Genomic DNA, 16,374 nt, shown 5'->3' on the forward strand with positions numbered 1-16,374 from the left:
TCTACCCCAGCATATCAGACTCTCGCCTACCTTGACAAGCTTCAAAAGGAACCTGAAGACCCATCTCTTCCAAGAAACCTACAAACTACAATAAATCTCAGCCCAGCACACCACTGCACAACCAGCTCTGTCCTCACCTATTGTACCATCACCCATTCCCTGTAGACTGTGAGCCCTCGCAGGCAGGGTCCTCTCTCCTCCTGTAGACTGTGAGCCCTCACGGGCAGGGTCCTCTTTCCTCCTGTAGACTGTGAGCCCTCGCGGGCAGGGTCCTCTCTCCTCCTGTAGACTGTGAGCCCTTGTGGGCAGGGTCCTCTCTCCTCCTGTAGACTGTGAGCCCTCGCGAGCAGGGTCCTCTCTCCTCCTGTAGACTGTGAGCCCTCGCGGGCAGGGTCCTCTCTCCTCCTGTAGACTGTGAGCCCTCGCGGGCAGAGTCCTCTCTCCTCCTATAGACTGTAAGCCCTCACGGGCAGGGTCCTCTCTCCTCCTGTAGACTGTGAGCCCTTGTGGGCAGGGTCCTCTCTCCTCCTGTAGACTGTGAGCCCTCGCGGGCAGGGTCCTCTCTCCTCCTGTAGACTGTGAGCCCTCGTGGGCAGGGTCCCCTCTCCTCCTGTAGACTGTGAGCCCTTGCGGGCAGGGTCCTCTCTCCTCCTGTAGACTGTGAGCCCTCGTGGGCAGGGTCCCCTCTCCTCCTGTAGACTGTGAGCCCTTGTGGGCAGGGTCCTCTCTCCTCCTGTAGACTGTGAGCCTTCGCAGGCAGGGTCCTCTCTCCTCCTGTAGACTGTGAGCCCTCGTGGGCAGGGTCCTCTCTCCTCCTGTAGACTGTGAACCCTTGCGGGCAGGGTCCTCTCTCCTCCTGTAAACTGTGAGCCCTCGTGGGCAGGGACCTCTCTCCTCCTGTAGGCTGTGAGCCCTCGCGGGCAGGGTCCTCTCTCCTCCTGTAGACTGTGAGCCTTCGCGAGCAGGGTCCTCTCTCCTCCTGTACCAGTCTGTTTTGTACTGTTAATGATTGTTGTACTAGTTTTTATGTATACCCTTTTTCACTTGTAAAGCGACATGGAATTAATGGCGCTATAATAATAATAATTAATGCACGGGATGACAAGATTAGAGAGCTGGATAATATCTCCATGGGCTGAGACCTGTGATCAGCAGAGCGCCTCCAGCATGACAGATATGGCCGGTACCAGCCGATAACCTCTTTATACACATATCCCATCCGTCCCTGCAGGGTCTTTGCGCTATAATACGCAGCATCGATCCGTCCAGACTGCGACTTCTGCAGACGCCAAAGATGTGACTACTTTGGCACTTTATCAGCGTTAATGATCCCAAGGCATAAAAACACAAGACCTAAATCTCCAGAAAAGCCACTAATAATAAACCAAGATCGCCATGCCACCTTCTCAGGAAGGCCAGTTTATTTTCTCTCTAAACCTTTTCTTTACTTAAGCATCAGAGGAGATATTTGCTTTTCTTACTCTCGGGAACGGTGAAATAAACTCCGTGGAGTGAAGACCGTGGAGCGTGTGCGAGGCTTTGGCTGCGTCTAAATGAAGACTGGCAAGTCTGCAGACACTGCAAATAGCCGGCTTTACAGCCGAAATATCCCGCAGCTGTCCATTGCCATGTCTCCATCTGCATCTTCTGTCCACTTACCGGTAAATTAAACTCTGCTGCTGCAAACAAACAAGGGCAGAGGCGGACAATGACAGATATGCTGGGAATGGACAGGATTCCCCCGTGTCGCTGTGTCGGAGCGAGAGGGAAAGCTGGAATCCGCAGAGACATCACTTCTTAGTGTCTTACAAGACGGTTTACTTTCTGACGGGTTTCTGGTGAACATTGGGGACATTTCTAAGACGGCCCTGACACATTGATGTGCCACATGATCAAACCAAGCGCTGTCAGCCGATATATACAACACTTTGTACAGGGACACAAACAGGCTTTACAAACCAATATTTCAGTTTTGGTTTTTTTGCGTCCTGAGTAGTGTTGAGCGGACCCGGACCGGAAAAATCCCGATCCGCGCGGTTTCAGAGGTAGATCCGGGCCCGACCCGGACGCGGGATTCCGGGTGCACGATCTGGATTCAACTTTTTTTTTCTCTCTCTCTCCCGCCCTCTCTCTCTCCCTCTCTCTCTCTCTTTTTCTCTCCCGTCCTCTCTCCCTCCTCTCTCTTTCTCCCTCTCTCTCTCCTCTCTCTCCCGTCCTCTCTCCCTCTCTCTTTCTCCCTCTCTCTCTCTCCCTCTCTCTCCCTCTCTCTCCCGCCCTCTCTCCCTCTCTCGCTCTCTCTCTCCTGCCCTCTCTCCCTCCCTCGCTCTCTCTCCCCCTCCGCCTCCCTCTCTCTCCCCCTCTCTCCCTCCCTCTCTCTATCTCTCTCTCTCCCTCTCTCTCTGGATTCCGCTCCTCGTTGACATATATTGGCCCGGATTCCAGATCGGATCTCGTACTTCCTTGTCAACCCGCCACTGATCCGCCGGACCCGGATTCTTAGCAATCCGCTCAACTCTAGTCCTGAGCTGATATAATTTTTAGGTGGCCACCATGTTTTCTTCTCCTCTGTTGTGACGGCCAAGACAATGTAATTCTGGTGTTTCAATTTTTTTCTCAGATTAGTTTTATATTTTAATAGATCAGATCTTTATGAACGCAGTGATACCAAATGTGTAGTTTTTTAAATTGCTTTATTTTATTATAAGATCTGAACGTTTGTATTTTTTTAAAAAAAAACATTTTTTTTCTCACTTTTTACTGTATATAATAGTCTCCTTAGAGAACTTGAAGAGGTGATCATCTGATCTCTTGCAATATACATAGTAGTGCATCAGCATTGCTATGTATGGTGTAAATCACAGTCCCCTATGAACGTCAGCTAAATGCTGGCTTTCAAAGGGGAATCATAATAAGGCTGTGTGTGCACGTGTGCATTTTGTATGTGTTTACGCAGTGGTTTGCACTGCAGCGTAAAAGCATGCATTCTGCGTCCCCAGCAAAGTCTATGCAACGTGTGCATATTCCATGTTCACGTTCCGTTTTAGAACGCAGCGTTTTGCATGCCGAAATTTTTTGCCGAAACGCTGCGTTCTAAAAAGCAACATGTCACTTCTTTTGTGCGTTTTGGATGCTTTTCCCTCTCTGTCTATGGCAGAGCAAGCGTCCAGAATGCATGAATTCTGCATCCATTCTGCACTCAAAATACATCCAAAACGCAGCTTTTCCGCAGCGTTTTGAAACGCACATGCAGTGACAAAACGCTGCGGAATATTTGACAACCAGAACGCAGAAGTGCGCAAATACCCAAACAGGACAGGGGGTTTTCAACAGACCCTCGGCTGTCATGGCAACCCGTCGACGCCCAGTGGTCATGTCACAGGCGTGTGGAATGATGCGCCCTGTGCTGGTGCAGAGATTGACAGGCAATTTACAGATTGACAGGTGAAGGGGAAGCTCCACTCCTCAACGGCTGTTAGGGGCAGATGATGGTTGAATAACACAGCCATCATCTGCCAGGAAAGGAGCGGGCTCGGCTTGCAAGTCCACATTAAAGTGAGGGAGGCGGCATATGATGTAACTCAACATCATATGTTGTGAAGGGGCTATATTCCAAATTATTGCGATGTTTTCTATGTATTCAGGAAAGGAACAGTTTTCTGAGGAAAGAAATGTAACAACAGAAAATTCTATAAAGACCCTCCGCCCCTATCCTCTAGCGATGGTTCACCCTATCTGAGGACAGAAGGGCCCAGGGCTTTACGCTGTCCCCTGGAGGTAGCGCAGGGATGCCTGACATGGGTGTTACCGCTTTAGCCCTGATAAAACAGCACAAAGTAAAAGCAGCCAATATTTCCTGCAGATATCACCTATATAGAAATATTTATTTGAAGCACAGAATTTCCGCACTCCATATTTCGGGGCTGCACAGACCTGCAGCGCTCCACATCTAGGAGCGTCGGAGACTTTGAACCACATCACACAGAATGGGATATGTGGGACATAAGAAAGTGAGCGGTGAATGGAACATTTCAAGACTCTGGGCATCCGGAAAAAAAAAAAAGAGAAGAGAAAGGTTCAAAGAACATAAACAATTCCTGACGCCCTCGGAGCAGTCACTTGACTTACGCTCTTAATATGCATCTCTGTTTGCTATGAATAAAATACATTCTGCCCCATTCACATCAAAAGGCTTCTGGTTAAATACAGAAGTGGGTTAGCGCATGAGGAGGGTCCGACGCTGCGGATCCGTGTGTGCGACACTAATCAGACGCCCACAATTCCCTCTCATCTCTAATCAGGATGATTGACAAAGGCAACAGATAAAAGAGCGCGAGAAATGGAGGATATCTGGTGGTTTAGAATAGTGAAGATGATAGGAACATCCCAGCACGGAACGCATACATCATGGTGTGTTTATTAACTAGCGGGGCCCAGCAGGAGAACCAGTCCACGTGCATGAAGTCGTCACATTGTCACCAATCACACCATGAATAAACATGACCACGGGTATGGTCAAGTCATTAATGAAGACTTTAAATAAACCCCCCACCCTTACCTTCCCTAAAATAAAGCAGACTGCACAACAGAACCGGAGGGTGGTCCTCGAAGCCCCAAAACCTGCCGACTGGTATTCTACCCAAACTGTAGCCAGACTGATGTTTTACCCCCAGCCGCTCAAGCACCGGCTCGGAGGCACCAGTTTGGTCCTCGAAGCCCCAAAACCTGCTGACTGGTATTCTACCCAAACTGTAGCCAGACTGATGTTTTACCCCCAGCCGCTCAAGCACTGGCTCGGAGGCACCAGTTTGGTCCTTGAAGCCCCAAAACCTGCTGACTGGTATTCTACCCAAACTGATGTTTTACCCCCATCCGCTCAAGCACCGGCTTGGAGGCACCAGTTTGGTCCTCGAAGCCCCAAAACCTGCTGACTGGTATTCTACCCAAACTGATGTTTTACCCCCAGCCGCTCAAGCACCGGCTCGGAGGCACCAGTTTGGTCCTCGAAGCCCCAAAACCTGTCGACTGGTATTCTACCCAAACTGTAGCCAGACTGATGTTTTACCCCCAGCCGCTCAATCACCGGCTTGGAGGCACCAGTTAACGAACATCCTAGCCTCATCTGAACACACGCCCCCAACCCGCGGCCCACCACGGGATTCTTCTACCCGCCGGCATGTAAAGAGTCTACATGAGGGGTCCAGAACCTTACGGGTTCCCCCCCCACACCGTTCCGCCACAAACCCCAAATTACAACTTCGAGGACCCTCCTCTCCTTCGCTATGCTGCAATGACAAGAAAAGAAAAATTTTAGATTGTTCCGTTTTCTGTGCCCAAAATGGATGACCCCACTAACTGACCACCCCTTATAAACCCCTTAATTGTTCCCTCCCCAACTAACTACACCCACAATGCACAATTCAAAAATCCTCTATTTCCGCCCCCTCTAAATATCTTTAACCCCTGCCTAACCTCAACCACTTAATCCCCCTTTTTTTCCCATCCTAACCCAGTCATGTCGGCCTCCCTTTTAAGGCTGGGCCCAGTACGGCCTCTCTTGATTTTTGGGTAACCGATAGCCACATTCACCAAGCATAGAGGGCGGGGGCATTTTTTCGGCTACTGCAAAGTCATTAAAGACACACTTCACTTGTAAAAAATAATACTAAGTCATTCTGAAGAGGGTCGTGCCCTTTAAATTACTAAAGCACCCTGTGACCTTCCCGCTTCCATCCATCTTCCTGAATTTCCTATCCCTCCTTACATGAGTGACAGGTACTTTAAAGAAAGGTCACAAAATAGTCTGCTGTCTAAAAATAAGCAAAACCCACCAAAAAAATGTGTCTCCGCAAGATGGTAATCTCGCCCTTAATATGCCGGGACACTAAAATTGCACAATTCCAAAACAACTTCATAGAGGAGCAAATTTATGTCGTAAATGAGGCTCTATCAATCATTATTAGCCAAAATATGTAAAAAGAAGTCATGACATCATTCAAGGGAGGAATTCGAGGCCAAGCAGGTCGGGTTTAATGAAGACCACCCATCCTACAGCTGTACGGAGAGCACTTGAAGGCTCAATTTTTAGAACCTCCTCACCCGATGGATCCGCCACGGACATCGAACCATTGATTACGTCACACATTGCTAAACTTAAACATGAAACGGCAGGAAACGTGATGGGAATTTGACACATGATAAAAGAGGAATCGAGGGGAGAGAAAAGAAACATGAAACAAACTGGCAAGACTCCTCATCCTTGAAAGAAGTCTTCTAAGTAGTTTTCATTTAATAGACACTTCCTCAGCACTCGAGAGATCGGAAACATATGTCCCAGAAGTTTGATGTATAGTAAAAATGGAAGCTCCAAATTGGCCACATGTGTGCTCCTTCCTTACAAAAGAGTGCGCCCCTATGCTTGCCAAACCCCTAAAACATATGGGAGGTTCGGCGGTTGCTTTGGTGTAATATTTACCAAACGGAGATGATTCTAAGCAGAAGGTTGTGAAGGCCTTAAAGTCCTGTACACCAGGGACACAAGGAAGAACAAAGCCGCCTTTAGTGCCGAAGAAACAGAAGACTATTAATCTGACCTACTAAAAGGGACTCAGGGGGTCCACCGCCACCTGCACGGCACAAGCCGAAGGTTCAATCTGTGTTATACTAAGTAACAACATCCACCCAAGTCACACAATCCCTTGTCAATGTTAATGGCTGCTCATTCTCCCCAATCTCGCAAGTTTGTTGCCTCGGAGTAACCCTCCACTCTATCCTTCAAGCCACATATCTAAGCCCTCTTCACCACCTGCCGACTACAACTCAAAAATATCTCCCGAATTCGTGCATTCTTTAACCAATAATAAGCAAAAACACTAGTGCATGCCCTCACCATCTCCCACCTTGACTACTGCCACCTGAGGTCTCCCTTCCAACACTCTTGCACTCCTCCACTCTATCCTAAACTCTGCAGCCCGATTAATCCACTTCTCCCCTCGCTATTCCCTAGCCTTTCCTCTCTGCCAATCCCTTCACTGGCTTCCCATTGCCGAAACACTCCAGTTCAAAACCCTCACCATGACCTACACAACCTGTCTCCTCCATAGATCTGTGACCTAGTCTCCCGGTACCTACCTGCACGCAACCTCAGATCCTTACAAGACCTCCTTCTCTTCTCCCCTCTTATCTCCTCTTTAAACAATTGTATATAAGATTTTTCCCGCGCCTCCCCCATACTCTGGAACAATCTACCTCAGCATACCTACCATGGAAACCTTCAAAAGGAACCTGAAGACCCATCTCTTCCGACAAGCCTGCAACCTACAATAACCCTCAGACCAGTACACCACTGCGCAACCAGCTCTGTCCTCACCTATTGTACCCTCACCTATCCCCTGTAGACTGTGAGCCCTCGCGGGCAGGGTCCTCTCTCCTCCTGTAGGCTGTGAGTCTTCTCGGGCAGGGTCCTCTCTCCCTCTCTCCTCCTGTAGACTGTGAGTCTTCTCGGGCAGGGTCCTCTCTCCCTCTCTCCTCCTGTAGACTGTGAGTCTTCTCGGGCAGGGTCCTCTCTCCCTCTCTCCTCCTGTAGGCTGTGAGTCTTCTCGGGCAGGGTCCTCTCTCCCTCTCTCCTCCTGTAGGCTGTGAGCCCTCACAGGCAGGGTCCTCTCTCCTCCTGTAGACTGTGAGTCTTCTCGGGCAGGTTCCTCTCTCCCTCTCTCCTCCTGTAGGCTGTGAGCCCTCACAGGCAGGGTCCTCTCTCCTCCTGTAGACTGTGAGTCTTCTCGGGCAGGGTCCTCTCTCCCTCTCTCCTCCTGTAGGCTTTGAGCCCTCACAGGCAGGGTCCTCTCTCCTCCTGTAGACTGTGAGTCTTCTCGGGCAGGTTCCTCTGTCCCTCTCTCCTCCTGTAGACTGTAAGCCCTCGTGGGCAGGGTCCTCTCTCCTCCTGTAGACTGTAAGGAGGAGAGAGGGCCCTGCCCTCGAGGACTCACAGTCTACAGGTGGAGAGGACCCTGCACGCGAGGGCTCACAGTCTACAGGAGGGGAGAGGACCCTTGTGCTGTGAAGTGTGATCTCTTATACTACAAGTTGTGGTCTCAAAAAAATCATATCGGTTGCGGTCTGGCACACTATGAGCTTGTACCTATAGATCTTCCAAAAATGGAAAAAAGTAAAAAAATAGTGACATCATCTGGGGCAACCAAACAGACTTCAACCATCAAGTTGGTATAATCAGTTAACCCTGTAACCACTATTGGTCTGTACTGGTAATTTACGAGCTGTGGATTGAAGCAATGCTGGCACATGTTGGGCGCACGTCCCTGCTGCCCTCGTACTGGTGATTTCATCCTTGAAGACGGCACATTAGGTCCCGGTCTGGAGAACAAATGCAATTATCTTTATGCCAGCTCATTACAACCAACCAAAATAGCCTGAAAATGCTTTTTTTTCTTTCTTTTGACTTTTTGCTTAATAAGAAACAGACTCGCATAAAGCCAATTAGAAGTTCAAGAGCAACATTCCACCAACCACCTATAGGGGGCAGCAGTGATACAAAGCATGGATGCTCCATAAGTATAGGCGGCGTGTCATCATTAATATTAGGAATATTATTATACATGGATCCAATTTACACTTGAATCTTGAAGCAGCGCTGAAGACAGGAGAGAGCCTCTAGACATACTATGCGGGTGTATGGGGCGGCACACGACTGCCCCGGTGATGTGCTGCTCCCTCCTGCACTACTGAAGACAGGAGAGAGCCTCTAGACAAGCCATGCGGGTGTATGGGGCGGCACACGACTGCCCCGGTGATGTGCTGCTCCCTCCTGCACTACTGAAGACAGGAGAGAGCCTCTAGACAAGCCATGCGGGTGTATGGGGCGGCACACGACTGCCCCGGTGATGTGCTGCTCCCTCCTGCACTACTGAAGACAGGAGAGAGCCTCTAGACATACTATGCGGGTGTATGGGGCGGCACACGACTGCCCCGGTGATGTGCTGCTCCCTCCTGCACTACTGAAGACAGGAGAGAGCCTCTAGACAAGCCATGCGGGTGTATGGGGCGGCACACGACTGCCCCGGTGATGTGCTGCTCCCTCCTGCACTACTGAAGACAGGAGAGAGCCTCTAGACAAGCCATGCGGGTGTATGGGGCGGCACACGACTGCCCCGGTGATGTGCTGCTCCCTCCTGCACTACTGAAGACAGGAGAGAGCCTCTAGACAAGCCATGCGGGTGTATGGGGTGGCACACGACTGCCCCGGTGATGTGCTGCTCCCTCCTGCACTACTGAAGACAGGAGAGAGCCTCTAGACAAGCCATGCGGGTGTATGGGGCGGCACACGACTGCCCCGGTGATGTGCTGCTCCCTCCTGCACTACTGAAGACAGGAGAGAGCCTCTAGACATACTATGCGGGTGTATGGGGCGGCACACGAGTGCCCCGATGATGTGCTGCTCCCTCCTGCACTACTGAAGACAGGAGAGAGCCTCTAGACATACTATGCGGGTGTATGGGGCGGCACACGAGTGCCCCGATGATGTGCTGCTCCCTCCTGCACTACTGAAGACAGGAGAGAGCCTCTAGACATACTATGCGGGTGTATGGGGCGGCACACGACTGCCCCGGTGATGTGCTGCTCCCTCCTGCACTACTGAAGACAGGAGAGAGCCTCTAGACATACTATGCGGGTGTATGGGGCGGCACACGACTGCCCCGGTGATGTGCTGCTCCCTCCTGCACCACTGAAGACAGGAGAGAGCCTCTAGACAAGCCATGCGGGTGTATGGGGCGGCACACGACTGCCCCGGTGATGTGCTGCTCCCTCCTGCACTGCTGAAGACAGGAGAGAGCCTCTAGACAAGCCATGCGGGTGTATGGGGCGGCACACGACTGCCCCGGTGATGTGCTGCTCCCTCCTGCACCACTGAAGACAGGAGAGAGCCTCTAGACATACCATGCGGGTGTATGGGGCGGCACACAACTGCCCCGATGTTGTGCTGCTCCCTTCTGCACCACTGAAGACAGGAGAGAGCCTCTAGACAAGCCATGCGGGTGTATGGGGCGGCACACGACTGCCCCGGTGATGTGCTGCTCCCTCCTGCACTACTGAAGACAGGAGAGAGCCTCTAGACAAGCCATGCGGGTGTATGGGGCGGCACACGACTGCCCCGATGTTGTGCTGCTCCCTTCTGCACTACTGAAGACAGGAGAGAGCCTCTAGACAAGCCATGCGGGTGTATGGTGCGGCACACGACTGCCCCGATGATGTGCTGCTCCCTCCTGCACCACTTGGTTCAGGTTGATGACATTATCGAGGGCTTGGGTAGGGGTACAGCTGATAATTTAGGGTGGACTTAAGCCCAGCACTACAGCAGCATATGTACCGCTCTGATTATAACCCCCTCAGCATTGTTTTAGGATCTTTAGTGCTTTATGACATTCACCTGCATTTTTAGGATCATTCGCTTTGTAATTATGAGCATCAATTAGTGATTTTCTTAATTAACCCACCCATTTATCCCTGAGGGTTCATTTTCAGATTTCAGCTCTGACAAAACTGCGGGAATTGTGGAGGAATAAACCCACGGTCTGAATATAGGCAAAGCCAGGCGAGGAGAGGAGTTCACATAGGGACCTCCAGTTACCTATGATCAACCACCGGGGGCGCCATCACTACTGGTCACATGACCCTGGAACTCGCCATCAATTACCACATGTGTGGGGTCTAGAAAGTGTGACAAATTTAGGATATCCTCGTCTTTATAGGGATATTGGAGAATGATGAATTTGTGGATGGCCCCAATGCTGAAACTTAACATTTAATAATAAATATATAAAAACCACAATATATTTAGCTAAAACAGCCCGGTGCACATAAGAGAGAGGGAAACTCAGTCCCTACAATATCCACTCCCTCCTGTGCCCTACCTAGCCGTGGAGGTTGGCACCCTAAAGATATGATGTGGCGCCCCCACTCACCAACGACTGTCCCTACTATGACCCTGTGAACCCCTATAATCAAAGATAAAGTGCAGTGCGCAATTATAAAGTGATATGTGCAAAAAAATGGGGTTCACAAAAACCTACTCCAGATACCGGAGGTCACCAGTGTTCACTAAGAGAACCTAGACACACGCAGGGACAGTTAATTCCACTTAGCTTATTTCTGCCTCATGCCTCAACGCGTTTCCCCAATCCTTGGCTCATCAGGAGGCCGATAACAAATTAATGTGGCTAGATACACCAGTAGCAGCTAGATATTCATGATGCTAGGATCCTAGCTAAGTGGAATCAACTGTCCCTGCATGTGTTTAGGTTCTCTTAAAGAACACTGGTGACCTCCGGAATCTGGAGGAGGTTTTTGTGAACCCCATTTTTTTTGCACATTGCACATATCACTTTATAATTGCGCACTGCACTTTATCTCTGATTATAGGGGTTCACAGGGTCATAGTAGGGACAGTCGTCGGTGAGTGGGGGCGCCACATTGTATCTTTAGGGTGCCAACCTCCACAGCTTGGTAGGGCACAGAAGGGAGTGGATATTGTAGGGACCTAGTTTCCCTCTCTCTTATGTGCACCGGGCTGTTTTATCTAAATATATTGTGGTTTTTTTTATATATTTATTATTAAATGTTAATTTTTAGATAGGTATGTGTGAATTTCAGCATAAATCCCTATTAACTAGTGGTTCTATATGGCCCCAATGCTGAGCTGACATTCGGCTGCTCCCCACAAGTACAGTAGTCACCGTTTCGGCATTACTCCTGTGTGACCGGCTTGTCACCCGCCTCACACCGGGCAGTGGTTATTACGAGTGATCTTCAGTCTAACGCCCCTTACATAGAGGTGAGTATACATGTCACTTGAACACTTTGTGATAAACCAGTCTATAAAAGCCATGTTGGTGGACGAATCCTTAAATATTGTAACTTTTGGCCAGCGGCCATACACTCCTTACACTATTAGTATGGCGGTCGTATCATTGGATTGTTGCGGTCTGTACGCTATAGATGCGTTGTTGCCTCTACTGGAGTTGCAATTCTGCAATGGCTTCATCCCAATGATACGGACCGGCCACAACAAGGTAACCGGTGATGTTCTGCCTACAATCCAGCACCGTGTGCGGCCATCATCGAGCCGGCTATATAAGAGCCCAGTATAAGAAACGGCCTGCAGCCACCGGGCGGCCATCATCGAGCCGGCTATACAAGAGCCAAGTATAAGGGACAGCCTGCAGCCACCGGGCAGCCATCATCGAGGCGGCTATACAAGAGCGAAGAATAAGGGACGGCCTGCAGCCACCGGGCGGCCATCATCGAGGCGGCTATACAAGACGCAAGTATAAGAACGGCCTGTAGCCACAGGGCGGCCATCATCGAGGCGGCTATACAAGACGCAAGTATAAGAGATGGCCTGAAGCCACCGGGCATCCATCATCGAGCCAGCTATACAAGAGCCAAGTATAAGAACGGCCTGTAGCCACAGGGCGGCCATCATCGAGGAGGCTATACAAGAGCCAAGTATAATGGACGACCTGCAGCCACCGGGCGTCCATCATCGAGCCGGCTACACAAGAGCCAAGAATAAGGGACGGCCTGCAGCCACCGGGCGGCCATCATCGAGGCGGCTATACAAGAGCCAAGTATAAGGGATGGCCTGCAGCCACCGGGCGGCCATCATCGAGCCGGCTACACAAGAGCCAAGAATAAGGGACGGCCTGCAGCCACCGGGCGGCCATCATCGAGGCGGCTATACAAGAGCCAAGAATAAGGGACGGCTTGCAGCCACCGGGCGGCCATCATCGAGGCGGCTATACAAGACGCAAGTATAAGAGATGGCCTGAAGCCACCGGGTGGCCATCATCGAGCCGGCTATACAAGAGCCAAGTATAAGAACGGCCTGTAGCCACAGGGCGGCCATCATCGAGGCGGCTATACAAGAGCCAAGTATAATGGACGACCTGCAGCCACCGGGCGGCCATCATCGAGCCGGCTACACAAGAGCCAAGAATAAGGGACGGCCTGCAGCCACCGGGCGGCCATCATCGAGGCGGCTATACAAGAGCCAAGTATAAGGGATGGCCTGCAGCCACCGGGCGGCCATCATCGAGCCGGCTATACAAGAGCCAAGTATAAGGGACGGCCTGCAGCCACCATGCGGCCATCATCGAGGCGGCTATACAAGAGCCAAGTATAAGGGACGGCCTGCAGCCACCGGGCGGCCATCATCAAGGCGGCTATACAAGAGCCAAGTATAAGGGGCGGCCTGCAGCCACTAGGCGGCCATCATCGAGCCGGCTATACAAGAGCCAAGTATAAGGGGTGGCCTGCAGCCACCGGGTGGCCATCATCGAGGTGGCTATACAAGAGCCAAGTATAAGGGACGGCCTGCAGCCACCGGTACCAGGCACTGTGCGATTCCCTCCCGACCAGTCACCAGTATAAGATTAGACAACCCCATGTGCCCATGGCACCAAACTGCGGTGACAGCAGCAGCGCTCCACAGTCTACATTTGGGCCTAGAAGCTTCAATCTGAGCCTCCGACTCCAGAAAAGATGGAAAAAGATTCTTTTTTCCTAGTCGATATCACACTTCCAGCCTTCTGACAGCAATAATCTATTTCTGTAGAAATTACACAGCTCGTCCTCTGTGGACAGTATCAGCAAGAAAATCCGGCATCGATGGAGGAATAATTTTGTTTCTGCCAATATTATAGCAATTGATTGATGCTTTCAGATGAACATGGTAGAAAAGCAATAATAATTTTTTAATAATCTACAGGCGTGAGCGCAGCACATCGTACGGCTCGTCACAGCTGCGCAGACATCATTTCACTGTCTGCAATTCACAGTGGACAGCAACGAAAACTGCAAAATGTGGGGTCGTGTCCGACACTGGGACTGTGCGGGCGGTGGACACCGGATTGTGAAGCTTTTATTAGAGAGTGGTCCCTCCGTCACCTCACCCATGTCGTGTACGTGTCTGAACGGACCCATCCACTCTATCACCTAGGACGGAGAAATCCTATAGCTACATATACATTAGATAGAAGTAAACTTGGGACTACAGAACAGGAGGAAGAGCGGGGTATTCTCATTACAAATAAGCTGACAGCAGCACTCAATGTCAGGCAGCAGCTGCTAAAGCCAACAAGATTTTAGGGTGTATAGTAAGAGATTAGATCCTGTGATCCCAATGTATTGTTACCCCTCTATAAATCACTTGTAAGGCCACATCTGGAATATGGGATCCAGTTTTGGGCTCCACATTTTAAAAAAGGAAATTTTGAAGTTAGAGAGTCAGTTCAAAGGCGGCAACTAGACTACTACAAGGATTGGAGGCCGCCCGTATGATGAGTAATGGAGGCCGCCTGTATGAGGAGTAATGGAGGCCGCCCATATAAGGAGTAATGGAGGCCGCCTGTATGATGAGTAATGGAGGCCGCCCGTATGAGGAGTAATGGAGGCCGCCCGTATGAGGAGTACTGCAGGCCGCCCGTATGAGGAGTACTGCAGGCCGCCCGTATGAGGAGTACTGGAGGCCGCCCGTATGAGGAGTAATGGAGGCCGCCCGTATGAGGAGTAATGGAGGCCGCCCGTATGAGGAGTAATGGAGGCCGCCCCTATGATGAGTTATGGAGGCCGCCCGTATGAGGAGGAACGGAGGCCGCCCGTATGAGGAGTAATGGAGGCCACCCGTATGATGAGTAATGGAGGTTGCCCGTATGAGGAGGAACGGAGGCCGCCCGTATGAGGAGTAATGGAGGCCACCCGTATGATGAGTAATGGAGGTTGCCCGTATGATGAGCAATGGAGGCCGCCCGTATGATGAGAGGTTGAAAAATTTAGATATGTTTAGCTTAGAAAAAAGACGTCTCAGAGGAGATCTCATTTATATATATCAATACATGTGTGGTCAATATAAAGGACGGCACAGGACTTATTCCTTCCAAAAACAATACTAAGGAGCAGGGGACACTCACTGCGGGAGAAGAAAGATAATTCCAGCAGCTAAATAGGAAAGGGTTCTTTACAGTAAGGGTATGTGCGCACGTTGCTTTTTACCTGCTTTTTTGCTGCTTTTTCTTCCGCGCTGTTTAATGCCAAAATGGATGTGTTCTTCTATTCAAGCAAAGTCTATGGGAATTTGGGTTTCTTGTTCACACTATGCTGTTCAAAATGCTGCCTTTTTGTGGCAGAACTTTGGTCAAAAACTCAGCTTTGCAGTGCAAAACCCAAATGGCAAAAACAATTGACATGTTGCTTCTTTGAAAAGCTGAGTTTTTGACCAAAGTTCTGCCACAAAAAGGCAGCATTTTGAACAGCATAGTGTGAACAAGAAACCCAAATTCCCATAGACTTTGCTTGAATAGAAGAACACATCCATTTTGGCATTAAACAGCGCAGAAGAAAAAGCAGCAAAAAAGCAGGTAAAAAGCAGGTAAAAAGCAACGTGCGCACATACCCTTAGAGCAGTCAGACTGTGGAATGCCCTACCACAAGAGCTAGTAATAGCAGATACTAGAACAGCTTTATATCAGGGCAGATGATTCCTCAGTACACAAAACATTGATGGGTATAAATGACTGTGACCAAATGTAGAACTTGTGGAGGAAGGGGGAACTAGTTGGACCGAGGGCTTTTTTTCAACCTAAGTAACTATGTAACATACAGCCTTCATCACCACACATACATTTTCTAATATAATATAATATAATATGTATTCATTTATATAGCGCTATTAATTCCACAGCGTTTTACATACATTGGCAACACTGTCCCCATTGGGGCTCACAATCTAGAGTCCCTATCTGTATGTCTTTGGAGTGTGGGAGAAAACCAGAGAACCCACGCAAACACGGGGAGAACATACAAACTCCTTGCAGCTGTTGTCCTTGGTGGGATTTGAACCCAGGAACCCAACACTGCAAGACTGCAGTGCTAACCACTGAGCCACCATAAAACTGCAGTGCTAACCACTGAGCCACCATAAGACTGCAGTGCTAACCACTGAGCCACCACAAGACTGCAGTGCTAACCACTGAGCCACCACAAGACTGCAGTGCTAACCACTGAGCCACCACAAGACTGCAGTGCTAACCACTGAGCCACCACAAGACTGCAGTGCTAACCACTGAGCCACCACGAGGCTGCAGTGCTAACCACTGAGCCACTACAAGACTGCAGTGCTAACCACTGAGCCACCACGAGACTGCAGTGCTAACCACTGAGTCATCACGAGACTGCAGTGCTAACCACTGAGTCATCGCGAGACTGCAGTGCTAACCACTGAGCCACCATGCCGCCTAAGACACGTCATTATTTTTTCCTTACAAAAATACAATCTTGTATGAAATGATGAGGACATATTACAATTGC

The 16,374-nt window shown here is 50.1% G+C and overlaps 1 protein-coding gene across 3 annotated transcripts in view; it reads right to left on the reverse strand.

Annotated features, from left to right (window-relative positions):
- The window catches only part of COL5A1 (collagen type V alpha 1 chain), a 399,673-nt gene that overhangs the window by 220,704 nt on the left and 162,595 nt on the right, over positions 1-16,374 (reverse strand). The gene's annotated exons all lie outside the window — the stretch shown is intronic.

Source organism: Anomaloglossus baeobatrachus, chromosome 9, assembly GCF_048569485.1.
Source record: "Anomaloglossus baeobatrachus isolate aAnoBae1 chromosome 9, aAnoBae1.hap1, whole genome shotgun sequence".
Taxonomy (NCBI): domain Eukaryota; kingdom Metazoa; phylum Chordata; class Amphibia; order Anura; family Aromobatidae; genus Anomaloglossus; species Anomaloglossus baeobatrachus.